The following is a 12234-nucleotide window of genomic DNA, read 5'->3' on the forward strand; positions in this document are numbered from 1 at the left end:
TCAAGGCTGTTGTCATCTTAAACTTCTCACAATATTAAGCACGAAATGCCTAGACTTACTTTATCATTTTAATCACTGGTGGTTCAAGAAATGAAGTGTAATCTCACAGACTCAGATTCATGGAATCACGGGTGTTTGAAAGATTTTATTGCATGTGTTGTAAAAAAGTTGTGTTTAACTGCAGTAACATCATAACTTACAGGGCTAAAAGTGACTTAATAATAATAATACGGATATTATAACAATAATAATAACAACAACAATTATTATCATCATCATCATCATCATTATTATTATTATTATTATTATTATTATTATCATTATTATTATTATTATCATTATTATTATTATTATTATTATTATTATTATCATTATTATTATTATTATCATTATTATTATTATTATTATTATTATTATTATTATTATTATTAATACAACAGTGTATTTGCTAAAAACATCAGTCATAATCAGGACAATCTCAAGCCCACCAAGGGAGGGCTCCAGCAAAGTAAAATCTATGGCCAGGATTTCATTTAGCCTAGATGCCTACAAGTGGCCCATATAGCTATGCGATACCAACCCTGAATCTTTTGTAGTTTGACAACGCTCACAACCCTGGACCCACTGCTTGATGTCAGAGAACATCCCTGGGCAGTAACAGTGCTCTCTGACCAATTCGGTGGTATGCTCATGGTCCTGGTGCAGCTGTCTCAGCTGAAGTCCCAGAGACTTTAGAGCATCTGGGAGGACAAGTTGGAGCACTTCCTCACCCCCATCAGGACGTGAAGTCTGGCAATAGAGTATGCCATCCTTCTCTACCAAACGGTCCCACTGACGTAGCAGAACCATAACTGGCTTGGGAACCTCACTCCTCTCCCTTGGAGATGGCGGAGACTGCCTTTTCCAAAACACCAAGAAATCCCTCAGGTGTGGATCAGCCTGGTGTCCTCTGGCAAATGCTAAACGTCCTGCATGGTGTTGGGCTGTAAGCACAACCCCCACCTGTGGACGTTGGGCCCTCATGCCACCCTCATGGAGTCTGTTTCTGACTGTTTGAGTAGACACATGCACATTTCTGGCCTGCTGGAGGTCACTTTGCAGGGCTCCTGTTCCTCCTTGCACAAAGGTGGAGGTATTGGTCCTGCTGCTGGGTTGTTGCCCTCCTACAGCCTCCTCCACGTCTCCTGGTAGTGCCTCCATGCTCTGGACACTACGCTGACAGACAAAGCAAACCTTCTTGCCACAGATCACATTGATGTGCCATCCTAGATGAGCTGCACTACCTGAGCCACTTGTGTGGGTTGTAGACTCTGTCTCATGGTACCACTAGAGTGAAATCACCACTAGCATTCAAAAGTGACCAAAACATCAGCCAGAAAGCTTATGTAGTAAGAAGTGGTCTGTGGTCACCACCTTGCTAATTGCCTATAATTTCCACCTATTGTCTATTCCATTTTCACAACAGCATGTGAAATTGATTGTTAATTAGTGGACAGTTTGATTTCACAGAAGTGTGACTGACTTGGAGTTACATTGTTGTTTAAGTGTTCCCTTTATTTTTTTGAGCAGTGTATACACATCCCAAAAGGCTCACACAAGCTAGGTCCCTTAACTTTTGGTAGCTGTAGAAAGGATTAAGTTGTGGTATACCAATGGCCAGAAATGCCATTATTATTACTTTATCACAAAGTCAGGGGTGATCTGAGACGAGTGCTGCAAGGTACACTGTGCTGCAGATGTGCTGTTGCTGTCCTCCATCTTCAAAATGCATCACCCTCCAGGACCTGAAGATCAGTGAAGCACCAGCCAAACCAATCTTAATATTGGAACAATATTATAGTTTGATGTTGAATTTCCACCACCTTTGCACCAGTGGTTAATGTTCAAACAATAATAAAATCATGATTAAAAATCAACAGGACTTCACAGATATTTCAATCAATACTAAACCACTGCAAATTACCATCAATGTCTTTTTCAGAGGTTTATTATCTAAAAGAAAAAGGATACAATTGAACATGTCCAAAATAATATCTCTATAACACAGTGCCAGACCTGATCTAAAAAAAAAAAAAAAAAAAAGAGAGAGACATCTTTGCATCAATTAAGAAAACAGTTTATTTTATGAAAACATTTTTTTTGTTAAATCTATTATTTACAGTGTTTTCAGTTTACTCTGTGATGGGGCTGGACCCCCCAGGACCGTGACTCAGATGTTGCAGGACACTAAAAGCTGTAAGGCTTGCAAAGAAACAACAGAGAAGCACCCAGAAACACTGTGAGACTAATTAACAGCACCCAGTGCAGGAGTTTCAAGTGAAACCATTGTGAGACCTTCTCTCTTTTGCTTAGTCAGGCCCTTATTTTTTCCTCCCAGCCCAGTTAGGTCCAGAGGCCAGCTCATTTGTAATGGCAAAGGCCAGCATGCGACAGACTTGCACCTCCTATGTGTTCCCTCCAATCAAAGAAAAGCCATCCAGGTTTTGAATTAGTTTTTTTTCTCTCTTCCTGATAATTTTGACAATGGAACAAAACATGTTTAATAGTTTACTACTACATTTCCCCATTTGATTTTTCCCTATAATGAACAGTGAACTGTCCAAATCTGAATCGAGATATTGTCTCTTCTCTCCTGGTTCTCCTACTTTCCTTTGAATAGAATAAAACCATCTCCCTGTCCTCTCCTCCTCCCACCGATTTGCCATCTTTCCCTTGTTTTCTGTTTTACCATGCTCTTCATTTCAGCTTTGCTAATACTGACATTTAAATCAACTTGATCTCCTTTAGCAGCCTGCTTTGCAATTTTATCTGCCACCTCATTGCCAATAACACCATAATGTGCTGGTATCCATACGAATTTAACTATCAGTCCCATCATATTTATTCTGTAGATTGTCTGTAAAATCTCAATTAAAATGTCTGGTCTGGCATCTGAATGACTTATCCAAGCTGGTCAATGATGAACTAGAGGGAACAGATTATTGTCCATAATGGCTTGTTATCCTCCACCCACTGAACAGCTAACAACAATGCCAACATTTCCCCTGTGCACACTGAAAGTCCATTATTGAGCCTTTTTCCAACCTTTATCTTCAATTCTGGAAAATTGAATGCCACACCCACTTGATTGCCTATATTTTTTGCTGCATCTGTATAGATTTGTTCAAAATCATAAAATTGATTAATATAACCCTGCACTATATAGGAATTCAAAATAAATTCCTTGTCTTTGAAAACATGCGACACTGAAACCACCACGTGTGCTGCAGGCACTTTGGAAAATCTGATCACATTTCCACAGATAACCTAAGCAAGGATCTATAATCCAAAAATAATAGAAAAATGATTAAATATTCTTAAAAAAAGACCAGTAGAAAGTTACAACACTGGAACAAATTTATGACCAAAAACCTGAGGAGGTAAGACGATGGAGGGGATGGTTTCGGTTGCCGTGAGAAAGACAGTAGGCTGTATAGTTATCTCCCAGATCTGGTGTGATCCTAAAACTATACAAACTACTACCTCATTCCACAGCTCCCACTTTCTCCCTCAGTCCACCCCGGTCATATATTAACTTTATATGAGCATAATAAACATGGCCCTGCACTCTTGGAAACAGGACAGATGACTGGTCTTCAGAAAATCCTGCAGCCTTCTTCCCAGAAGCTCTTTGTTCTTGAGGATAGGTAGGCATCTCCCAGGACAAACCTAGGAGAAATAAAAAAAAAAAGTAGTAATAATAATAATACATCTTTAAATGATCACAACCAACAAAGCCTGAACAAAACAAAAAGCATCAAAGAAGAGTCAAATAAGATGTGGGAGATGTTATGACGCATCATTTGAAGGCCAGCAGAAGGTGACATTAGATGTGCTGCTAATAAAACGTGTGAATTAAGGTGTTTGTTTGCGGTACCTTTTAAAACTCATCTTTGCTGATACTGTGTTTGAATATTATCACATGTATCTGCACTGCATAGGCTCAGGAGGGCATTTCCTGTTCTACATGCAATATATTTTTACAAAGCAAGAAAATTCTTCCTGACAGCGAGATACGAGAACAATGACAGCGAGCAGATGTGGGGAAAAAACAAACCCCAAAACAGTCAAACAGGGTTTTTAACATTGCTTCTCTGATTGTTTAGTGAACTTCTGTCATTGTCACTGAACCCTGGTAGATATGCAAGATATTAAATGGTGGATGGCTCAGAAATTCCTGCAGCTAAAAAGGAGATCATTACCTGCCCTCACAACCATGTCAGAAATGACGCTTTCCAGTTGTGTTTTATTCAACAACTCAGTATGATTAACTCAATTTTATAAAAAACAAAATCTAGGGACAGCCATGCATGCATTAATCTCCTCGAGGTTAGATAATTGCACTTTATGACACACTTTCAGGCAATATAACATGAGGTTGCTCTGCTGACCATCCCACAGTCTTGGCAAAGAACCAAAGTGATTGGGCTTTTTCCTATCAGGACACCCATCCTCTCCCTGAGGAGATCAGTTTGACGAGCACACTGTTATCTTTTATATCCGTCTTAAAGACATTTTTAAAGCAGGTTTTTATCTCTTTAGTGTCCATAATTGTTTTACCACCTCCTCTACATTTTTTATTTGTGCTTTTAAAATACCTGCATTTCATTTTTAACTGTCCTTATTTCCCCTTTTAACTCCTTCCTCTGCCATTATTGATGTTGACTTTTTCCACGTCATACATTTTTTATTTCCTCTGTCACATTATTCTTTACACATCAAAATCAACACACATTGTGACGGTCCATCTGGATTTAAATGATAGATTCACACAGTTAACAGCGTGGAATAGTGGTCAAACATTAAGTTTTAGTCACTCTTGATGGGTCACATCACACTGGCCACTAATGAGTGGCATGACGGGAATCTGCAGTGTTTCTGGATGCAGCTGCTTTTTGAATTGAAAAAGGAAGAATGTGATACAACACCACAAACCTACAGCCGAACCAAATCCAACATGCAAGCTTTTCCCCGTAACAAAAGCCTTTACGTTTTGCCATTTCTCTGTGGGCGCTATCCAAACACAACCATTTCTAAACATCAATTTGTGTTATTATATTAATAAAACGCAAATGAAACCCTCAGCTTTCTGCCTGTGTGGTGTTCAGAGGTGATACTAAAGGTTTGGGTGGGCCCCCTGCAGATTTTCACACTTCAAACTGATGTTTGGAATGACTGCAGTTAACGATGTGGAGTCACTATTTTAAACATGTACGCATAAAGTGTGTGCGGCAGAGAGTTAAACTAAAGCAGGGATCCCGTATCATTCTACATTATTAGGTGGCGCTAACATGCTAACCCGAGCACAGTCTCAGCCTCTGGAAACATCGGCTGCTTGGTTTACAGTAACCCTGTCCCCGTCAGAATCACAGCAGTATCTGTTAAAGGAGGATGGAAAGCAGCCACTGTCACCGTGTGTGGAATATTTATCTGAGCCTGCCTCAGAAGTAGCTAGCCCGCTGTTAGCTCACAAAGCTAGCTGACAGCTACCTCGAATTGGCGGTTCTCGACCTGCTGTCATATCCGCACCGCACGCGACAACACACACCTGCCTGTAGGCTCGGTACTTCCCCCCGTAACTAATCGAGTGTTTGGGTGCCGACCTACAGCAGTGGTTTACCTCAGAAGCCTCCCTGTAGCCTGGGTGGCCCCCCCATATCATCGTCGCCATCTTTCCGAGCGGAGCGGTTTGCAGCCAGCTGCTGATACGCACAAATATCGCGAGATTCATGTGTCGTGCCGGGATTTTTTATTATTATTTTTTTTAACGTGTATATAATCCCTGAGCTTATAAAATATCAAGATTTCCCACTTTCAGGACTTCTTACTTCAGAGTGGGCGCCAATAATATGAAAATTTGGGGGGGTAAACTTCATGATAGATTTAGTGGAGTCGTTTTTTTATGAAGTTCCAGTCTGAAAGTCACTGTTAAGCATAAATTAGCAGAATGCTAGAAAATTAAATTAAAAATTTATGTCTAGAAGACAGTGTAAATAATAATTTTAAGCGCTTAGTTCTATCATGAGCGCCCCCTGCCGCTCTCCAATGTGAATTGCAGCCAATTTCTACATAACGGGAGTTAAAGGAAGTGGAGTCACTCGATAGATTGACTCCGATTTTACATACATCTTCAGCAGAGGTGCTTTTTACTTCTTTATTTAAAGAATGTACACCTGGGTCATTTCTTATTAAATCATTGGGAAAAGACTGAAGTAGTAACACACCAAGAAGAGCGCATCTACTGATCGTGAAGATTTTGAAACTTAAATTTCAAAGCCTTAACACACATCTGCGAGTACTGAGAAAATTGTGTCCTGCAGGTTTTAGATGTGTCAGTGATTCAGATGGCTACATTACCCTACTCACCATATCTTGAAGTACTCCAGAGGGCTGGTAATGAACTAATCATTTGATTCTGGTATGTTGACCCTGGATGATATCTAAAACTGCAGAACACCGGACCTTGAGGCCTGGAGTTCCCCACCCCTGCTTTACAGGTTATCCAAAGTGGACTTTTTGTTTCCTCCAGTGAATCATCAGTGTTTTTTTTTTTCTTTTTAAAATCCCTCTACATCACAGACATTACATTGGTGCAAGTTTTGCTATTAAAATCCCTCAAAAATTCAATGAATGAAGACACAGGACACAGGAAATACTTTTTTTTACTAAAAGAATAAATTTTATTTCAGCACTGTAAGTCATTTCCCAACCAGTACAAACATGACTGCCATCTTTGTCTCTTTCTGAACCATTCCTCCCCTGCCTCTGTGAGATCAGACCACCAACAGCCAGACAAATTAAAAACAAAAGAACAAAAAAAACTTTCTCTCACCTTTCCACAAACCGTCTGGTGCTTCCATAATGCTAACAATGATGACAAATTATACCAACCATAATTATAACAGCAATAATGATGATGATAATATTTCTATAACAATAATATTATGGATAAATTTTAACCCTTTTTTCGCTGCACAGGTAGTTTTTGGGTGGTTCTGGGTACTGATGCGTTGACCGATGTGATGTGAAACGGCCCCCAACTTGACGGGGACTTGGCCACGAAGGGAGGGAGGTGGAAGGGGGGGGACAGGTTATTCTGAACCTTCTGGGGGGCTGTTGAGGGGGGGAGAGTGGCAGTGTAGAGAGAGACAGAAATTAGGGACCCTTATTCAAACCGGACAAGAATGCTGTGAGATTTCCTGGACAGATACAACCCAACCGATGACTCCTTTCTGTATGACAGAAGATAATACTGTTTCATTTCTACAATAATACACGCACACACTCCTGTTCTGGGGCTTTTGCTTCTCTTCAGAGGATGCTCCCGTTTTCGTGGGCAGAGAGGTGGGGGGTTACTTTTAACCAGCTTTATGACACAAATACTATCATTTCAGTCAGAGAGCAAGAATTTTCCTCACAGCGCTTCAGCTGAGACGGTTTAAACCTCCTGATTTAAATCAGAAACTAGAAATAAAATTTTATGATGATCAAAGCGAGATGTAAGCCATGGATTGGAATTTGTTAACTAGGACTGCAGCTAAGGCTTGCTTTATTGATTCCTTCAAAGTAAAACCGCTTTTAGCAGAGAAAATGTCTTAAAATTGCTTCTTTTTATTTGAACAAAAGCCTCTAAACCAATAAATGCCCTAACTAAGATGGAAAATAATTTTTTTTCACTATAAAAACAGGATGTTGACTATGGACTGGGATTAACTAACAAAGTCTGCAACTTGCAATGATTTTCACTACTGATGTCAAAAGTAACAGACAGCATCTTAAAATCTCTTATTTTTGTCAGACCAACTGTCTAAAATTTATATATTTGGCCTAAATCATATCCGATCATGAAGTCAATGATGCAGCTAACAATTCCTTTAAATACGACTTAATGATTGCACTAAAATGTGCCAGGAAGTAGCTGTATTTTCTGCAGCTCGATGAGACTAACATCAATTAGCTTGTTATGGTTTAAACGTACAAATGTCAGAATAAAACACTAATTTCCACCAAGAGATCGGCCCTACAACTACCAAATATGCATTCTGATTTTTAGTAAGTGACAGAAAATTGCTCATCTTGCAGCAGCAAAACGGCATAATTAAAATCGCAAGTTCAAGTCCACAAAACTATGAGATTCTATCAAATTATTTTGTATGAGAAGCCCGAAAGCTCTGAAAGCAGATCCTCATGGCTAAAATGTTTATTTCCTTGATGTGAATAAACCTCCTGGATGGTCGATCAATCTCAGATTCGCACTGTGAGGAAAACTGTCTCTCTTTCCTCCGCCTCAGTGCCCACGTACAGCATGAAAAGACCCGCTCAGCTCAAGTCCTGGGAGCTAAAAGACAATGTTTTGAAGAAGAAGAAGAAAAAAAAAAAGCAATAGAGGGTGCCAAGAAGCTCGGCGTGACAGAGAACATATTTGTCAGGTGTCGTTCCTTCTTCCCGTGTGTGGTTACTTGTAATAATTTGATGTGATAGGAGCAAGTGGAGCAGTTCACACCGCCTAAAACTTCACCATGAGGAGCGAGCGGGAGATTTTGATGAGACGCTCACTCGCCGCCCGGTCCGTCTGCATCTCCACAAAAACCACAGTATGAAAAACAACAAAAATAAAAATGAAACACCACACCGTTACCTCACAGATCTGTCGGATAAATCACACGTGCTGCAATGTCATTATACATATAATCATCAGAAACTTATTACTCAGGGTGGAGGGGCGGGGAGCTGTCAATGTTGGGCAGGGGGAGGGGCTATAGAGGAGCTTGTTTTTGGGGGGGCGGAGGGATAGACGGGGATACTAGGTGTACTTTGGTTCTCAGGTGTTCACAAGAGATATTTCGCTGCTTTGTGCAAGGGCGCAGAGTTGAGCTTTGATTAACGACGAAGAGCGAAAACTCGTTATCGGGGATAATATGAGAATCGAACATAGTGCAGACGACGATTTTCAATCCGAAAAAACGGGCAATATTTACTTACGTACAATAATAAAACGGTGAAGTGGTCTACAGATGCCATATAAAATACAGGTAAGGAAAATGGCGATCGTTACAGTTCAAATCTCTAGGTTGGCTAAGCGTATTTCAGTACTAACTGAAGCGATGGTAGAAGGATTAGATTAGAAGATGTAATAACATTAAAAATAGTAAGAAAAAACACATTTTGCACAATTGAATAAAACAGTTTTGATTTTTTTTTTTCAGATTTTTTTTAAATCCACTCTGGCTAGATACATACAGAAACTGATTATCAACGTTAATATAACCTTTACTGTTAGTTGGGTTGATTAAGGGGGCGGGGCAGCCCGAAGAGAAAAAGAGAAAAAATAAAAACGGCCAATAGAAACGGTCCTAAAGGGGCTAACGGAGCAGCAGAGAAGGAGGTGAAAGGAAACTGATACAGTGGGAGGAGGACAGGGGTGGGATTAACCTGTGTGGAGGATATCTGTGTGCGTGTCTGCAGTGGGCTTGATTTATGTGTGTATGTGTCTGTGTGTGTGTTTTCGTGGATGTAAGTACTCTACAAGGAGGCCGAGGAAAAATTTGAGGGTGGGAGAAAAGAATAAATGGATGAACAGCGAGAAGAAGTGTCATAGCAGGGGCGGGTTAGAGGATAACAAGCATAAAAATCACTGATCAAATACCTATCAAACTAAAACAGACGAGGACAAAAGAGGGACACTACATCATGTGTTGTGTTGACTTTTTTTTTCTTTTTTTTTCCAAACTACCTACTGTGTAACTCAGGATTTAACATCTATATATCCGTGTGTTTATTATGTGCGTGTATTCTAAAAATGTGTCAGTGTGCGCGTGTTTCTCCAATCTGTGTCCATGCAGCAAAAACTTGAACGTGAATGTGGGATTTATTTATTTTTTTCTTCCTCCTCGCGGTCAGTAGAAAGTGTTACCAAAAAAGATCTCCGATGAACTGACGACCACTCCACTGGGAACTGAAACTGCACGAAAAGAAATCACTTCAGCACGAAAGCAGAGAGAATGCCGCTGGTAACAAATCAACTGATTCCTCTGTGTGTGTGTTTATGTATTGTGAACGTGTGTGTGTGTGTGTGTGTGTAACTGTTATCTGGCGAGCGAATCGAGAGAGGGCATCAAATACCAGGTCACACTCTGGATCGCTGCAGAAAAGCCATCTTCTAACAATGTACTGCTGTAATACACGTATTTGTAGTAATGTCAAAAGTTGAAAGCAGTTAAGTATATGACTCCTAGTAATTCTAGACTTAGTATTTCGGCCAGTGGAGCTATATTCTCTAGCCTAGTCTTGGTGTCTGTTTTACAGTCCTGTGTTAAGCCCCGACACTGTTTACCTACTCTCAACCTAAGAACACCTAAAGTGCTCGTAGATCCCTACCCATTAACGGCTAACTAGTCCGAACCTTTTTTTGATTTCATTTGGTGTTGGTGTAAGAGGCGGCGGCGTGGCCTCGGCGGGCCTACGCTCACGGCTGGGTCGACTGTCAGCGTGTCACTGTAAATGGCTGAGTTCATAACAGAGGGGATGTCTGACGCGACTACATTAACACTTACTTATATATATTTATATATATAGTCAGGGTCTTCTGTTTCCTTCAAAAAACAAAAAAGAAACGAGAAAAAAAAGCAAAAAAAAAAGCATTTCATAGGAGCTTTTTTCTTCCGTGTTAAATTTTGTGGCACACGATGAAGCGCAAGTCATCAATGTAGTAAGAAAATAAGGTGCTTCTTTGCTGACTTGCCCTTTTTTCCATGTGACGAGTTTATTTCAGCCTCTCTACGTACGTTTTAGAGAGATTACAACGACCATGGCCAGCATCTCTCAGGCAGTATCTGTCGCTCTACTGCTTTGACGTTTGCAGTTGTGCTACAGCTAATCGTTAAGAAGGTACATGCTTGTATTTCCTTTGTCAGATGAGACGTTACTGTGTGTGTGTGGAGGTGGGGGACACATTTCATTCTCTACAAACATAAATGCTCTAATAAAACATTTCCTAGAAGTCTCAGATTGTGAGCGGCACGCTCGGGGGTCCGCCACGAGGCCTCCCTCTCCCCTGTCAAGTGACGATGCGGTCCAGCCAGTGAAGGCTCGCGCCACGCTCGGCTGAGGCGCTTCAGGGGCAGGGAAGTGCTTCCTGCTGGTCTAAAGTGACACACCGGAGCTTCGCCGAGCAGCGGCTCTCAGTGTCGGGCATTCGTAATGACAACAGCTGCTCAATCTTTTGAGGCTTTGCTGCCACGCCCCTTTTATATCACATGTGTCTTATGAAAATACACTTTGGAAATAGTTTTTAAGAAATCTGAAATGATTCCCAGGATCTCCTCGACGTGGACGATCAAGACTCCTTTTAGCTTCATAGCAAAGTGAATGTATGAGGGCAGTCTGAGGGGAACTCTGCCTGGCAGCAGTCGCCCAAAAACCTCACCGCTCATTTCCATCTTTTACTGGACAGTTTCCATTCCTACGTTTTTGGCCTTTAACTGAAGAAGGTGCCTCAGAGAGGTTGTCATTTCTATATCAACTGTTAGAGGACTGTCCAGTGTGGTTTAACATTTTTTAAAACAAAGTGCTTCTTTGTCTGAAACCACTCTGTTCACATTCTGACGTCTCTCAAATAGATCTCTACCTTTAAATGTAGATCTATGTGTCATAATGATTTAATCGGGCGCGGGGAACGCCCCTCACCGACTGTCAATTCAACTGTCTAGGGGCTTGTTGAAATCCATTATATTTAAATAGAACATTAAGTGCTTCTGCTGGGGTAGTACAATCAAAGCTTTGGGAAGAGGGGAAGGGGGCGGGGTGAGGGGTGGGACAATAACATAATGCAATTTTTTTTTCTTTTTTTGGAGGGTCGGGGGGAAATCTTGCATACTGTAGGGCTTAAGGTGCATAAATTCATGGGATCTCTTAGCACAGCTAAGTACTAGGCTATGCTACACTGGGCAAAGTAAGATATCACACTAATGCCGTGGTGGTGCAGAAGTGCTTCAGTGACTGATTAACCAATCAAATCAATCAATCAATCAAAGAATAAAACGAAACAAAAGATAACGGGGTTTGATGCGAGTGCTACCGCTGCATGTTTAGCAGCGCTGCCCGCCGACCTGGTTGCAGAATGGAGTTTGGCAAGGGTCGCTGCACAGAAGAGTCAGACTCTGAACATCTGACCTCTCGTGAGGTGGCTATGGCAAC

At 40.9% G+C, this 12234-nt stretch overlaps 1 long non-coding RNA gene across 1 annotated transcript; it reads right to left on the reverse strand.

Annotated features, from left to right (window-relative positions):
• Positions 1-2720: 2720 nt before the first annotated feature.
• Positions 2721-11876, reverse strand: LOC102302300. The gene is made up of 2 exons (XR_315559.2): positions 5660-11876; positions 2721-3708 (listed from the first exon to the last, which is right to left on the reverse strand). It is a non-coding gene; the product is annotated as an uncharacterized LOC102302300 (long non-coding RNA).
• Between the last annotated feature and the right edge of the window lie 358 nt (positions 11877-12234).

Source organism: Haplochromis burtoni, unplaced genomic scaffold (assembly GCF_018398535.1).
Source record: "Haplochromis burtoni strain Fernald_Lab_line unplaced genomic scaffold, NCSU_Asbu1 Contig_31, whole genome shotgun sequence".
In the NCBI taxonomy this organism is placed as follows: Eukaryota; Metazoa; Chordata; class Actinopteri; order Cichliformes; family Cichlidae; genus Haplochromis; species Haplochromis burtoni.